Source organism: Bombina bombina, chromosome 1 (genome assembly GCF_027579735.1).
Source record: "Bombina bombina isolate aBomBom1 chromosome 1, aBomBom1.pri, whole genome shotgun sequence".
NCBI classification, from domain to species: domain Eukaryota; kingdom Metazoa; phylum Chordata; class Amphibia; order Anura; family Bombinatoridae; genus Bombina; species Bombina bombina.
Window position 1 is genome coordinate 501,778,184 of NC_069499.1, and position 17,855 is coordinate 501,796,038.

Here is a 17,855-nt window from a genome sequence, read left to right on the forward strand (position 1 = left end):
TATATACGCAGCTACCAATCAACAGCTAGAATCTAGGTTCTCTGCTGCTCCTGAGCTTGCCTAGATAAACCTTTCAGCAAAGGTTAACAAGAGAAGGAAGCAAATTTAATAATAGAAGTAAATTAGAACGTTGTTTAAAATTATATGCTCTGTCTGAATCATAAAAGAAAATTTTTGGGTTTTATATCCCTTTAACTCCTCCCATACATTTCCTTCTATGGCTGTATCTATATCTATTGTTGTTTTGGTAGAATGCAAAAATGCATAGGGATTATCTGCTGGAGCATGCCTAGAAGCTGTGAACTCAGTTGAAATACAATGCCTGTGTCTAAACACTGATAAGGGGGGTGGAGTTAACTTCTCCAGGCAGGTAAGCTATGCAATTCATTTTGCTTATTTTTGAAATTTATTTTAAAATACTTGCCAGCAATTTTTAAACTAATTTTAATTAAGTAGCCCTTTTAGGATATGCACAGATCTCAACCTGTTTTATGTCCTTATAAGTGTTTCTGGTTGAAAAGTTTTGTACTTTCATAATTATTCATACATCCTTGTGATTTCTGGAATTTATTCAAGTCTCTTTTATGGTATGTTAAAAATGAAGTACAAAAGAATCTCAGTGGCATTCAACAAACACAAAAAGAAAGAGCAATACAAATTTCACAATATTTCACAAAATAGCAGCACTAATCTAAAATATAAAAATAAAATAATAAAGAGCTCTCAGACCAAGGTTAAAACAGTAAAAGGCTGAAATAATGTATCTGAACAGACAGAGCATTTTATGAATCATCTTTTACAGAAATATGCACACAAAAAAAAAAATCTGTTTTGAAAATATCTTGTGCAGTTTTGTTATTTTTAACCTTAACACCAGTAAAAAGGTTTTACAAAAGAGTGCAGATTATAAACAGTAGAATTTTGAAAGTGAGTTGATTTTCGTTGGCTAGATAATATATTGTTAAGTCAACCCAAAGACTGTTATTTTGTTGTTCAAAAGAAAATTATATTACTAGGAAAAATATGGCATTGTTTTGTGCAGTAGGTTTACTGGATTTGTCCACACTTTATTAAAATGGAATAAATATTTAGTTGATGGTTCTGTTTATTAAAAGGGACAGTCAACTCTAAAGTTGTTGTTGTTTGAAAAGATAGATAATGTCTTTACTATCCATTCCACAGCTTTGCACAAGCAACATTGTTATATTAATATACTTTATAAAACATTTAAACCTCTAAATTTCTGCCTGTTTCTAAGCCACTACAGACAACCTCTTATCACATGCTTTTTTATTTGCTTTTCACAATAGGAGACTGCTTTTTCCTGTGGGCCATAAAGATAACATTGTGTTCACGCCCATGGAGATATGTAAGAGTCAGCACAACACAGAACTAATTGGCTAAAATACAAGTCAATAGATAGTAATTACAAAGTAATGTGATCAGGGGGCTGTTAGACGATGCTTAGATACAAGGTAATCACAGAGGTAAAAAGTATGGGGAATGGGGAATAAAGGGATTATCTATCTTTTAAATCACTAAAATTTTTAGTCTAGACTGTCCCTTAAATATGAGTTTCTATCATGTATTTAAATAATAAAGGTTTGATAACTTGGTCTGTGTTAATTTAACATAAGCCCTTTTAATATGTTCAGCATAATGGGTCAATAAGATTTCACTCTTTAAAAGGTTTAACAAATCATTACTTAAAATAACTCAAGCCTTTTTTTTATGATGGCACATATTTATTTATTTAATTTAAAATTATCAAAAGGTGACACCTCTTGCTGATTTAGCCCTAACATTTCACAATTAATGGGACATAAGTGTGCTAAAAGGAAATGCCTTTTTCTGTTAGAGCATTTTATTATTGCACTATTTCTTGCATAAAACAAAGTGTTTAATTAAAATAATTTCCAGAGCAGTTTACTACTGTGTCGTAGCTGAGCCAATAACAACAGACATATATGCATAGACACCAAACACCAGCTAGTTTCTAGTAGTGCATTTCTGTTCCTGTTCTTACCAATATATGATAATACCAAGAGAAGTCAGTTTGATAATAGAAGCAAAATTAAATGTCGCTTAAAATTGCATTTCTTATTTCAATCATTAGTTTAATTTTTACTTTCAAATCCCTTTAAGTAGAGTGTTAATAAAATCACTCACAATTTCACTAATAAATTGTGCAGAACCACTATGCAAAAAAACTTGATGCCACTGAACTGTCTTAAAAACTGATAACTTATTTTCTCCTCCATATTGTACATATCTTGGAAGGTTATATCATATGTTTGATTGGGCCAGATTCAAAATGTCTTCATAATACATTTTATTTACACTAAGCTTAAATATATATATATATATTGGTGGGAAGAGCGGTATTAAGGTGCACTGTTCATAAGAATAATAACCAATATATTAATAATAATGGTGTCAGAGTAGTAGGTATAGTGCAAAAATCAGAATATTTTGATGTAGATTGTTCTATATGACATATATAGTACAAATATTTGTACCAGCGGCGTCTGGATGAGTTATACCCAAAAAAGTTTGCAAATTATATAATGTAAAGGTATAGGATGGGGTACCAGTCAGGTCAATATGACATCCTAAAAATTTCTTTCCTTCACGGTTAGAAATATGGATTAACACTTAGTATAACATAATAAAGTTCACAAAATTCACAGGTGTTCTTAGTCCCAAAGGTCAAGTAGATTATGTAGAGTTAATAAATAAAAGTTCTCTGTCTAATCCTTATGTTGTAAATAAATGCCCACTTACTAGATGAAACCTCAATCCTATGAGGTAAGTGGGAAGCGTCTTTAGTAGATACAGTTGTCCCCCAGCAATCTGGAAACACTGCTTCTCTGCCTCTTTGGTGTGGTTAGAAACACTGCTTTCCTGCTTCCTTAGTATGGTAGATATTTCTTTCTCCCTCCTTCTAGTTGGCTTGGGTATTCACTCAGCTCCCAGTGATCCGTGATGTGGAATACATAGATAAGGGAACACAAATATGGAAAAGATAGTGCAATACTGTTGTACAAGTTTAAAACATATATTTATTTCATATGTAAAAAATGCTCACATTCTTCCACCTCAATCCAGTATGAGGTATCAGTTAGGCATAGTAGTGCAATATAACAGGTGCAAAATTCCAAAAAATGAATAATCAGAAATGCAGGAAAAACGGCATACAAGCAGTTAATAAGATACAGTTCAGTATATCTTTGTTCAAATCTCTCCTTACGCGTTTCAAAGGTTTCAAATAATGGGTTACCTTCTTCATCAGAGGAAAATTTTTGAGTGTTCATATTGCACTACTATGCCTAACTGATACCTCATACTGGATTGAGGTGGAAGAATGTGAGCATTTTTTACATATGAAATAAATATATGTTTTAAACTTGTACAACAGTATTGCACTATCTTTTCCATATTTGTGTTCCCTTATCTATGTATTCCACATCACGGATCACTGGGAGCTGAGTGAATATCCAAGCCAACTAGAAGGAGGGAGAAAGAAATCTCTACCATACTAAGGAAGCAGGAAAGCAGTGTTTCTAACCACACCAAAGAGGCAGAAAAGCAGCGTTTCCAGATTGCTGGGGGACAACTGTATCTACTAAAGACGCTTCCCACTTACCTCATAGGATTGAGGTTTCATCTAGTAAGTGGGCATTTATTTACAACATAAGGATTAGACAGAGAACTTTTATTTATTAACTCTACATAATCTACTTGACCTTTGGGACTAAGAACACCTGTGAATTTTGTGAACTTTATTATGTTATACTAAGTGTTTATCCATATTTCTAACCGTGAAGGAAAGAATTTTTTAGGATGTCATATTGACCTGACTGGTACCCCATCCTATACCTTTACATTATATAATTTGCAAACTTTTTTGGGTTTAATTCATCCAGACGCCGCTGGTACAAATATTTGTACTATATATGTCATATAGAACAATCTACATCAAAATATTCTGATTTTTGCACTATACCTACTACTCTGACACCATTATTATTAATATATTGGTTATTATTCTTATGAACAGTGCGCCTTAATACCGCTCTTCCCACCAATAGTTCTCTCTATAAATTGAAATAGGACAGTGCGGGGTGGGGACCCTGCAATTGCCCTCATTTCAGGTATAAGGGCAGCCAGTTCAATCATTCACGTTACAATAAAACACTTCTCGGGGGGGACACCTAGCGCCGAATCATCTCTTTTTCTCTCCTAACACAACATATATATATATATATATATATATATATATATATATATATATATATATATACTGTGAGGTTTAAAAGTTCCTCTCTTAATAATGATGAATCTGAAAATTGACATCAATAAATATAGAGGTATCCAAGATTTTTGTTATTTTGAGTGCATTCACAAGCATATTTTTTATGTGCCAGTAACAATATAAGTGGACAAAACATCTGCCTTGCTGTATGTCCATGTGACAAAAACCCTGATTATTTTTTGTATTTAGGTTTTAGGTTTGCATATGTAAGAATAGTGATTTAGAGGAAACTAATTTGAATTTGGTTACACACCTGCAATGCAACTGCTACTAATACACTGAGTAATTATAAGTAATTTGTGTTGATATAAATGGACCAGCAGTTTGTTAAAGGGACAGTCAACACCAGAATTTGTGGTGTTTAAAAAGATAGATAATCCCTTTATTACCCATTCCACAGTTTTGCATAACAAACACAATTATAATAATACACATTTTTCCTCTGTAATTACCTTGTTTCTACACACACACATGTGTGTGTGTGCGCCTATACATTTTTTTTTCTTTTGAACTATTGGATTTTGCACCCTGAAGTTCCTGGGGTTAATTGTTTGAATGCAAACACAGCTGTCAGTGAGTGCTGGTGAGCACCCAGAGCTGTGAGTTTTGCCAGTGGTATGAGAAATGCCCCCACTCTATTATTGGTATCATGTATTTTTAGAGCACCAACAGATTCTGCAGTGCTAGTTTGAGAGCGTAGTCCACTTCTGTGTTTTGTATGTGTCTAGGAAGGATTACATATGGCTGTAATGCCCCTTTTGTGTGGATATAGGTTAGGGACCTAGGTAAGAAGAGACCTTGATGTGGTTTCTTGGTCTCTCTTGGACATTTTTGTGTTCTATCTATCTGTCTGTCTGATAAATAATAAACCATTTCTTACCAGCTATTAATGCATTCTCAGTTTTGTGCATTTTGCCTACTAGAGAGAACGTGAAGACTTTACAGACAAATGGTAAAACAAAACAAAACTGTAAAACTCTAAGAAAAAAATGTCCAGCACAAAAGAAAATATGCCCAGAGTTGCGGAATGAGACAACTCCCATCACCTATGGAGTATTTTGGTGAGCTTTGTATAGCTAATATTTTATTTTATCAGAAATTCAGGGTTGTGTTTATTTATCTAGTCTTTTCAGGTTGAAAAAAAATATTTATTAATATAAAGACCATTAAATACAGTAGAATAGTGTAATCACATTTTTATTGAAAAAATACACTGCAATAATAATTTTTAAACACAGTGGATTATTTTTTGGGACAAATTTTAAAGTTTTATTTAATGTTCCTGTATCATTTAACAGCATTCAACCAATCACAGACTCATTTACGCATAAGAACTACATAGGAATGCAGGAGCTGGTACCTTAGAAAGTGTGTACACAAAAAGACCATGCATGCTCATTTAATATGTTACAATTGTTTGTTTGCACAAGCTCTTTTACAGACAAAGGTTTTCGTCAATTGTAAAGTATATGCTCATGAATGTGCACGTGTCTTGAGCATTATTCTGCAGCAGCATTGGACCCTATTTAATAAAGCCCAGGAGGAAAAGGTTCACTTCCGCGAACCTGTCTGCCCAGGGTAGTAGAAAATGCAATAATTAGCAATATACTGCCCATATTTGACATTACACAAGCATGTTACTAGCAAAATGGCGCATGAGTAGGGACTGTCAATCACCACAGGCGAATGTGTTTATGGTGATTTTATTCTGCCAGCTAAGAGCTAGCGTAAAAGTTAATCAGACTTCTGCTTCTTAACTTTTGGCTGATGGCAACGAAGGGCTTTCACAGCTTTATAAATGAAGCCCGATTTTGTTACAAACATTTTTGTAAGCAGTGCTGTCATACAGTGCTCAAGCCACATTGACACTTCTGAGGACACCTAGGTATGCTCTTCAAAAAGGATACCAAGAGATTGCAGTCAGTTGATAATGGAAGTAAATTACATGTTCTATCTGAATCTAGAAAGTTTCATTATAACTATCATGTCCCTTTAAACAAATGGACTTTTAATTATGAAGGTCAGTTAACTAAATTTGATGACCAAAAAAGTATTTAAAAAAAAAAAAGATTTTTTTTTTATAATTATTATTAAAGAGTGTAATTACACACATTGGCCAGTGGAGGCGCTGCCTCACCTGCCTCCTATGAATGCACGTCACTGGGTTCACATTCACATCTAGATCAGAACCCATGGGTCTGCATCTCCTGTTAACCATATGGTGGTGTTTACACTTCAGATCAGACTAATTGCCCTATTGCTCCTCTCAGCCATATGCCCCCATGGAGCATCAGATAAGATCCCATTGCCTACAGCCCTTGCCCTTTATATGTCCATACTGAACCCCAGAGCAGACCTAACCTGAGTGTCCAATGTTTACATCTTTTTTACTAGATGGGTAGTTACAATACTGAACTGCCGGGTTAAATACTAGATCTCCGGTAACAATAGTTAGGACATTCAGCGAATCCCTCCAAAATATTTTAGACATTATTTGTCCAGAATGCTGCCTCAAAGACATGGCAGCTACATCATGGGCAGGCAAAGTGGAATTCAAGTAAATTATGGCTAGATTACGAGTTTTGCATTTTTGGCCGTAATGCAACGTAACTACCGCAGCTTTCAAAAAGTCCTTTTTCAATAGGACTTCCACAGCACCGGTATTATGAGTCTGCCTGGGAGGCCAAAAGTGAGTGGTACAGCCTATACCATCAAGATCCGTACCGTAAACTGAAAGTTAGTAGTTATGAGTTTTACGCTACAAAGCTGTACCATAAAACTTATAACTAAAGTGCTAAAAAGTCCACTAAAACCCATAAACTACCTATTAAACCCTAAACCGCATTGCAAACATTAAAATAAAATTATTAACCCCTAATCTGCCGCCCCTAACATCGCCGCCACCTACCTACATTTATTAACCCCTAATCTTCCGCCCCAACATCGCCGCCACTATACTAAAGTTATTAACCCCTAAACCTAACCCGAAGTCTAACCCTAACACCCACTAACTTTAATGTAATTAAAATAAATCTAAATAAAACCTACTATTAATAACTAAATAATTCCTATTTAAAACTAAATACTTAAATAATAGTTACTTTGTAGCTAGCTTAGGTTTTATTTTTATTTCACAGGCAAGTATGTATTTATTTTAACTAGGTAGACTAGATAGTAAATAGTTATTAACTATTTACTAACTACCTAGTTAAAATAAATACAAATTTACCTGTAAAATAAAAACTAACCTGTCTTACACTAACACCTAACCTTACACTACAATTAAATAAATTAAATTTATTCAATACAAATAACTAAATTACAAAAAAAACAAACACTAAATTAGTCCCTTGAATTCCGATTGATAGAATTTTATCAGCCAATCGGAATTAAAGGTGAAAAAATCCTATTGGCTGATGCAATCAGCCAATAGGATTGAGCTTCAATCCTATTGGCTGATCCAATCAGCCAATAGGATTGAGCTTGCATTCTATTGGCTGTTCTAATCAGCCAATAGAATGCAAGCTCAATTCTATTGGCTGATTGCATCAGCCAATAGGATTTTTTCACCTTTAATTCCGATTGGCTGATAGAAATCAGCCAATCAGAATTCAAGGGAAGCCATCAAGGATGACATCATTTAAAGAAGAATTCATTGTTCACGAAGACGTCAATTAAGAGGATGCTCTGCGCCGGATGTCTTGAAGATGGACCTGCTCCGCGCCGGATGGATGAAGATAGAAGATGCCGTCTGGATGAAGACTGCTGCCCGGTTGGATGAAGACTTCTGCCCGGTTGGATGAAGACTTCTGCCGCTTCTTTAAGGACTTCTGCCAGCTTCGTTGAGGATGGATGTCGGGTCTTCAAAAACTGTAAGTGGATCTTCGGGGGTTAGTGTTAGGTTTTTTTAAGGGTTTATTGGGTGGGTTTTATTTTTAGATTAGGGTTTGGGCGGAAAAAGAGCTAAATGCCCTTTTAACGGCAATGCCCATCCAAATGCCCTTTTCAGGGCAGTGGGGAGCTTAGTTTTTTTTAGATAGGATTTCATTTTGGGGGTTTGGTTTTGTGGGTGGTGGGTTTTAATGTTGAGGGGTTGTTTGTATTTTTTTTTTACAGGAAAAAGAGCTGATTTCTTTAGGACAATGCCCCACAAAATGCCCTTTTAAGGGCTATTGGTAGTTTAGTTTAGGCTAGGGTTTTTTTATTTTGAGGGGGATTTTTTATTTTGATAGGGCTATTAGATTAGGTGTAATTAGTTAAAATATCTGAGAGTTTCTTTTGTTATTTTGTGTAATTTAGTGGGGGTTTTTTTGTAATTTAGTTAATTGTATTTAATTAATGTAATTGATTTAATTGTAGTTTAAGGTTAGGTATTAGTGTAAGACAGGTTAGGTTTTATTTTACAGGTAACTTTGTATTTATTTTAACTAGGTAGCTAGTAAATAGTTAATAACTATTTACTAACTAGTCTACCTAGTTAAAATAAATACAAACTTGCTTAGTTTAGGGTTTATTTTACAGGTAAGTATTTAGTTTTAAATAGGAATTATTTAGTTATTAACAGTAGGTTTTATTTAGATTTATTTTAATTACATTAAAGTTAGTGGGTGTTAGGGTTAGACTTAGGGTTAGGTTTAGGGGTTAATAAATTTAGTATAGTGGTGGCGACGTTGTGGGCAGCAGATTAGGGGTTAATAAGTGTAGGTAGGTTGCAGCGACATTGGGGGCGGGAGATTAGGGGTTAATAACATTATGTAGGTGTCGGCGATGTTGGGGGCATCAGATTAGTGGTTAATAAGTATAACATAGGTGTCGGCGAGGTCGGGGCAGCAGATTAGGGATTAATAAGTGTAAGATTAGAGGTTAATAAGTGTAGGTAGGTGGTGGCGGTGTTGGGGAAGGCAGATTAGGGGTTAATAAGTGTAATGTAGGTGGTGACGACATTGGGGGCAGCAGATTAGGGGTTAATAAGTGTAGGTAGGTGGCGGCGACATTGGGGGCTGCAGATTAGGGTTTAATAAGTGTAGGTAGGTGGCGGCGACATTGGAGCCAGCAGATTAGGGGTTAATAAGTATAATGTAGGTGTTGGCAATGTTGGAGACAGCAGATTAGGGGTTAATAACTGTAATGTAGGTGTTGGCGATGTCGGGGGCGGCAGATTAGGGTTTAAGAAGTATAATGTAGGTGTCGGTGATGTTGGGGGCAGCAGATTAGGGATGTTTAGACTTGGGGTTTATGTTAGGGTGTTAGATGTAAACATACATTTTCTTTCCCCATAGGAATCAATGGGGCTGCATTACTGAGCTTTACGCTCCTTTATTGCAGGTGTTAGGCTTTTTTTCAGTCTGCTCTCCCAATTGATGTCTATGGGGAAATTGTGCATGAGCACATAAAACCAGCTAACCGCAGCTCACTGGTATTGGAGTGCGGTATGGAGCTCAATTTTGCTCTACGCTCACTTCTTGCCTGCTAGCACCGGGTTTTTGTAAACCTGTAATACCAGCACTGTAGGTAAGTGAGCGGTGAAAATAACTTGCAAGTATTCTGTTCTTTGGAATTCAAGTAAATTTAGTATGTGTGTTATAACTCTGTTTTTCACATAGGGGAATGTGTTCTGTATTGTGTGCAGGCTGCAAGGGTTAATTTATATTACTGTAACAGTGTGTCTATTTATATTGTGTGCAAGAAAGAATGGCATTGCTTGTTTCTCAATAGAGTTGCTATGCTATTGATTCCTAGTAGCGAAGCTAAAACTGAACTAGTCTGCAAAACAAAAGACAGTGTCATCCAGACAATGTCTGAGTCTATTTATTTATACTGTTTAAAGGTACATGGGAATAAAAAACAAAAACAGTTTATGTAGTTTAAAGAGCAAGGTGGTTTGCATCATTACACCAAGAAATCTCTGCAAAACCTTGATTCATATTGCAATACAGACAGCCTTACCTTCTGTGACTTTTACTGAATATTTTATTCAACCAAATAGGACCTGCAACAATATGCTGTCTTTTTTTTTTTAACGGAATGAACAATTAAGCCTTCACTGTGTGCGGGAGAATGACAGAGCATTGCTTTCCTAGACATGCTTGTGCTCTAGCATAATATGGCATGGTCTGCAGAACATTTGTGCCAAAAAAACTATCGGCTAGATTACTAGTTGTGCGTTTGGTTAAAAAAGCAGCGTTAAGAGGTCCTAACGCTGCTTTTTAACGCCCGCTATTATTATGAGTCTTGAAGGTATAGGCTCACAGCTCACTTTTTTGGCCAGACTTGGAAATACTGCAAATCCACTTACGTAAATTGCGTATCCTCTTTTTTCAATGGGACTTGCATAGTGCCGGTATTACGAGTCTGCCAAAAAGTGAGCGGTAGACCCTCTCCTGTCAAGACTGGTACCGCATTTTAAAGTCAGTAGTTAAGTGTTTTACACTACAACGCCGTAGCATAAAACTCTTAACTAAAGTGCTAAATGTACACTAACACCCATAAACTACCTATTAACCCCTAAACTGAAGCCCTCCCGCATCGCAAACACTAAAAAAAAATGTTTTAACCCCTAATCTGCTGAACTGGACATCGCCGCCACTATAATAAATATATTAACCCCTATACCGCCGCACTCCTGCCTCGCAAACATTAGTTAAATATTATTAACCCCTAATCTGCCGTCCCTAATATCGCCGCCACCTACCTACATTTATTAACCCCTGATCTGCCGCCCCCAACGTCTCCGCTACTATACTAAAGTTATTAACCCCTAAATCTAAGTCTAACCCTAACCCCCCTAACTTAAATATAATTTAAATAAATCTAAATAAAAATTACTATAATTAACTAAATTATTCGTATTTAAAACTAAATACGTACCTATAAATAAACCCTAAGATAGCTACAATATAACTAATAGTTACATTGTAGCTATCTTAGGGTTTATTTTTATTTTACAGGCAAGTTTGTATTTATTTTAACTAGGTAGGCTAGTTAGTAAATATTTATTAACTATTTACTAACTACCTACCTAAAATAAGTACAAATTTACCTGTAAAATAAAACCTAACCTAAGTTACAATAACACCTAACACTACACTATAATTAAATGACTTACCTAAATTAAATAAATAAATAAAATTATCTAAAGTACAAAAAACAAACACTAAATTACAGAAAATAATAAACAAATTACAAGATTTTTAAACTAATTACACCTAATCTAATAGCCCTATCAAAATAAAAAAGTCCCCCTAAAATAAAAAAGCCCTACCCTGCACTAAATTACAAATAGCCCTTAAAAGGGCCTTTTGCAGGGCATTGCCCCAAAGTAATCAGCTCGAGTGCTGATATTACTAGGTCTAGCACAAATATCGCCTTGTAAAGCGAGGACAGCATATTGTAAATATATATTTATATGCTTATATACATATATATTTATGTGTTAATATGTGTATATAAACATATTAACACACACACACACACACACACATATATATATATATATGTAAATAACTGTAAAGAAGTGAAATAAACGGGGAGTCTGCAGAGGCTTAGATACAAGATAATCACAGAGGTAAAATGTGTATTATTATAACTGTGTTGGTTATGCAAAACTGGGGAATGGGTATTTAACGGATTATCTATCTTTTAAAACAACAACAATTCTGGTGTTGACTGTCTCTTTAAGAGACTTTTCAATTTACTTCTCTTATCATATTTATAGTTTTCTCTATGTATCCTTTTTTGAAAAGCATGCCTACTTATTCTCAATGGCAGTAATGCACTACTAGGAGCTAGCTGGAGTTTAGTGTCTACATGCATAAGCCTTTTGTCATTGGCTCACCAAATGTTTTCAGCTAGCTCCCAGTAGTGCCTTGCTGCTCCTGACTTTGACTTTATGTAACACATAAGTATATGCAATGAGTAATGCAACAACAATAACTTATTAGAGTATTTTTTATATGTACTTTTATGTCCCTTTAATGTCAGATTTTCTATTTTGCACCTAAAAGAATACATTTCTTGTTATAGTTTTGTTTTTTTATTGGGTCGGGGGCTGCATGTCGGTGAGCATCTATCCCAAAGACCTATATTGCACAAATATGCAGTTTTAAAATTAAAATAAACAGTTTAACTGAAAAAAAAAAAGGTTTAATAGACTTAAAAAGTTCTGCTTTCTTTGCATAGTAGAGATTTTTAGTTTACTGTTCCTTTAATGCTGTTGTTCTAGTTTTAGAATTCAGTGTAACATTATTTGTTTTAAATATTTGTGCCAATACATTTTCCATCCCAAGTATATAATCATATCTGCCAAATGTTTATTACATACAGAGGGACATACCAGTTATAGCATGTCCTACTGGTACGCAAAGGGTTAGCTCAAGCAAGTCTGCACACTCATTTTAATCTGTGGCACATGCTGCTGTTTAACAGAATGTAGCATATCTAGATATTTTCCTTATAAGTAATCTTGCTGACACTGCACTTCCCGGAGGCAATTGCAAGCTATAGACACTTCTTGTTTACCTAAATGTAAAACCTAATTAATGCGGAACATCTGTATCACACTATATTGTCAGATTTGCTTTATTTTATTCTGTTCTAGATATGTCTGGAAAATCACTGCCAACTCATTTTAGGTAAAAAAAAAAAAAAAAAAGTTGTAAAACTTTTTGCTGACTACAGGTATTTTGAAACCGCTTGTCTACCGTGGCTAGCTTATTAATCTATAGCTTGTAGCAATCTGTGAACAGGACTTTCTCAATGATAAAAAATGAATAACATATCGATATCATTAGTTAATAGTAGGTGTAATTTGATGTTGTAGGAAATAAATAGATAAATGACTGTAGAAAAAAAAGAGGCGGGATAAATATGTGTTCCCATTTTTGAGAGAATAGCAGTACGTTTTCAATTGGCTGTAGATCTTAAAAAAAAATCAGCAGGGCTTTCAAGGAGCATTTAAAATTGGGATTTTTATTTTCAATGAGTTTCTTTCTTTCACAGGTATTTTATTTTAATTTATTTTTTTAATTATTAGTATTTTTTTCTGAATCATACTTTCCTTCTGCACAACCATCTGGCTCTATTTCCTCTATTGCTTACAGTGATGCTTGCTTGGGATGGGTGAATGTTTTGCAACATTCGAAATGTTCAAACAAATTTTAAAAACATTCTAACATTTGTTTTATGTAATAGTATTTCTAATGCTTTCTTAAAATGTAATATTAGATTTGAATAATTCGATTTGAATTATTCAATATTTGAATTTGAAAAATTCTAATCTGTATATGTAATACTATTTCTAATGCTCTAAATTTCTAAATTATGCAAAATTTTAATTCGAAAAATTTGAATCTGAATATTTGTAATAGTATTTCTAAAGCTCTCTTTAAATGTAATATTCAAATTATGCAATATTTGAATTTGAATCTGTATAATTTTAATAGTATTTTTAATGCTCTCTTTAAATGTAATATTCAAATTATGCAATATTTGAATTTGAATCTGTATATTTTAATAGTATTTCTAATGCTCTCTTTAAATGTAATATTCAAATTATGCAATATTCGAAATAGAAACATTCAAATTGATATATTTGTATCTATTATTATTATCGGTTATTTGTAGAGCGCCAACAGATTCCGCAGCGATTTATGTATCAATTTACTAAATTCCCTACCACATGAACCATTAAAATTCTAAATAATGTTTCATTTGTTAAATCGAATGTTACATTCGAAATTTTGAATGTGGATATTCAATTTCATTATGAGCATTCTAAAACGAAAGTAACATTCAAATACTGAATTTTAATGGATTTTCATTCTTATCAACATTCGATTGTCCAAAACGAATGTCCACAGGAATATTCTTTCTACCAAACGAATTATACTTTCAGCACATTCGCCCATTGTGAGTGCTCGCCTGCTAGTAGGTGCCGCAGATTTGCTGCTGTTTGTATTCTCACTTCATTTTTGAATAGGATTCCAAAACAACATGGCTGCCCAAAGCATGAAATATTACGAGCGGGAATATTTTCCTAGCACTTGATTTTGAATAACGGCTTACATTTTTCAAGCTGATTTGGCAACGAGTTGTCAGTCTTGCTTAATTTTGAATAATGGCCCTAGGGCCTGCTTATATAAACCTCTCCGCTAAAATGAGATTATATAAAATTATACTCCAGCACTGCAAGATCCCTAGTGAAAATTGAAAAAAGGAAGATTTTGCTATACTTCTTCAAGGGGCATTCCATGCATTTCTATATGTGAAGGAGAGACAAGTCCAGTGAAATATAGCACTGCATAACATGAGAGTTATTCTGCATTTACACTTTGTGCTTTGTATTTTATATTACATTACTTTGCACGTGATTTTACAAATTCTGATTATGCTTTCACAGTTTCTGTGAACTTTAATAACACATTATGTTCATACTTTGTATAAATATGTGTATCTTTTACAAATAACATTGCCCTTTGTATTTCTTCTATTTAAAATAAAGCTGAAGGCTTACGTTTCCCAGAGAGCTTCATTATATTCTTTGGCCTTGATAAGCAAACATTTGTTAGATTGGAGAGAAATTATAGTGCAGACTTCACATTGAATTCTTTAAGAAAAATTTGGAACCTGGAAGCCCCAGCGAGACGAGCGATGCCTTCCATAGAAAGTAATGAGGTCTCTGAGTTACAGAATTTCACAGGGAAGAGAGAAGTTAATAGCGAACACCTGGGACTGTTATAAAGTCTAAGTTTGAAGCAAATAAAAATTAAACTGAAATGCATTCACTAATATTGAACTTGTTTTTGCCATGTGAGAGAGCTTCAGACATACCCTTGGAACTCCCCTGTTCATCCCAGGGAACTCCCCTGTCCCTCCCAATTTCTGAAGCTCTGTTTTATTTTACAATAAAGAAAATACAAAGTGCAATGTAAGTTGCAAAATATTTACAGAAATATACAAAGTATGATCCTAATTTGTTAAAGCAATATAGACACTTTGAAAACAATCAAAATTTGTAAAATGTATTGCAATATAGAACAGAAAATGCAAAGCTTAAATGTAATACATACTGAAAGGACCCTATCTGAAGTGTTAAGTAATATAAAATACCAAGCACATTGTATAAGTGTAACACAACTCTCATGTCATGCAGTGCTGTCCTTCACATACAGAAATGTAGGGAAAGCACCATAAACAAGTTTAGAAAATTTTGCCTATCTAGAATCTTGTGAGAGATTTTTCAGTGCTGGTTGCTTCCACACTTTTTCTTTTAGTATTTAGTGAGTTTAGCCAGCGTGACTAATTTATCTCCAAGCAGAAGAATGTTTTATCATCAGGCCCTTAGTCACATGCTGAGAAGCTTCTACCCTATTGCATGATTTCTTCATGGAACAAAAAAGAGTAAGAGAAATGTGCTGAGGTTATTTCTGGCCTCCTAGAGAGCTTGGGACAAGCACAATGTTTACATAAAATCAATATGTATTTAATGCCCTTTCTTTCATGTAATTAGCAAGAGTCCATGAGCTAGTGATGTATGGGATATACATTCCTACCAGGAGGGGCAAAGTTTCCCAAACCTCAAAATGCCTACAAATACACCCCTCACCACACCCACAATTCAGTTTTACAAACTTTGCCTCCCGTGGAGGTGGTGAAGTAAGTTTGTGCTAGATTCTACGTTGATATGCGCTTTGCAGCAGGCTGGAGCCCGGTTTTCCTCTCAGAGTGCAGTGAATGTCAGAGGGATGTGAAGAGAGTATTGCCTATTTGAATTCAATGGTCTCCTTCTACGGGATCTATTTCATAGGTTCTCTGTTATCGGTCGTAGAGATTCATCTCTTACCTCCCTTTTCAGATCGACGATATACTCTTATATTCCATTACCTCTACTGATTCTCGTTTCAGTACTGGTTTGGCTATCTACTATATGTAGATGAGTGTCCTGGGGTAAGTAAGTCTTATTTTTTGTGACACTCTAAGCTATGGTTGGGCACTTTTATATAAAGTTCTAAATATATGTCTTTAAACTTATATTTGCCTTGATTCAGGATGATCAATATTCCTTATTTCAGACAAGTCAGTTTCATTATTTGGGTTAATGCATATGAATATTCAATTTTTTCTTTCCTTAAAAATTGTTTTCAAATTGACTTTTTTTTTCCTGTGGGCTGTTAGGCTCGCGGGGGCTGAAAATGCTTCAATTTATTGCGTCATTCTTGGCGCAGACTTTTTTGGCGCAAATTTTTTTTTGTCATTTCCGGCGTCATACTTGACCCTGGAAGTTGTTCGTGATTGCGTCATTTTTTTGACGTTTTGCGCCAAAAATGTCGGCGTAACCGGATGTGGCGTCTTTTTTGGCGCTAAAAAATGTGGGCGTCATTTTTGTCCCCACCTTTTTTTCACATTATTTCAGTCTCACTTTTTCATTGCTTCTGGTTGCTAGAGGCTTATTCATTGGCATTCTTTCCCATTCCTGAAACTGTCATTTAAGGAATTTGATAATTTTGCTTTATATGTTGTTTTTTCTATTACATATTGCCAGATGTCTCAGATTGACCCTGGATCTGAATCTACTTCTGGAAAGACGCTGCCTGATGCTGGTTCTACCAAAGTTAAGTACATTTGTTGTAAACTTGTGGTAACTGTTCCTCCGACTGTAGTTTGTGATGAATGTCATGATAAGCTTGCTAATGTAGATAGTATTTCCATTAGTAATATACCATTACCTGTTGCTGTTCCCTCAACATCTAATACTCAGGATGTTCATGTTAATATAAGAGAATTTGTTTCTAAATCTATTAGGAAGGCTATGTCTGTTATTCCTCCTTCCAGTAAACGTAAAAGGTCTTTTAAAACTTCTCATTTTTCAGATGAAATTTTAAATGACCGTCATCATTCTGATTTGTCTGTTTCTGATGAGGATTTTTCTGGTTCAGAGGATTCTGTCTCAGATATTGACACTGATAAATCTTCATATTTATTTAAGATGGAATTTATTCGCTCTTTACTTAAAGAAGTTTTAATCGCTTTAGAGATGGAGGAATCTAGTCCTCTTGATACTAAATCTACTAAGCATTTAAATTCGGTTTTTAAACCTCCTATGGTTATTCCAGAAGTTTTTCCTGTCCCTGATGCTATTTCTGAAGTAATTTCTAGGGAATGGAATAATATGGGTACTTCATTTACTCCTTCTCAAAGGTTTAAGAAATTGTATCCTGTGCCATCTGACAGATTAGAGTTTTGGGACAAAATCCCTAAAGTTGATGGGGCTATCTCTACTCTTGCTAAATGTACTACTATTCCTACGGCAGATAGTACTTCCTTTAAGGATCCTTTAGATAGGAAGATTGAATCCTTTCTAAGGAAAGCTTATTTATGTTCAGGTAATCTTCTTAGGCCTGCTATTTCTTTGGCTGATGTTGCTGCCACTTCCACTTTTTGGTTGGAGGCTTTAGCACAACAAGTATCAGACCATAATACTCCTAGCATTGTTAAACTCCTTCAACATGCTAATAACTTTATTTGTGATGCCATCTTTGATATC

General features: G+C 34.6%; 1 protein-coding gene across 2 annotated transcripts in view; it reads left to right on the forward strand.

Moving 5' to 3' along the window:
* Positions 1-17,855, forward strand: part of TMEFF2 (transmembrane protein with EGF like and two follistatin like domains 2) — a 911,723-nt gene that overhangs the window by 780,727 nt on the left and 113,141 nt on the right. The gene's annotated exons all lie outside the window — the stretch shown is intronic.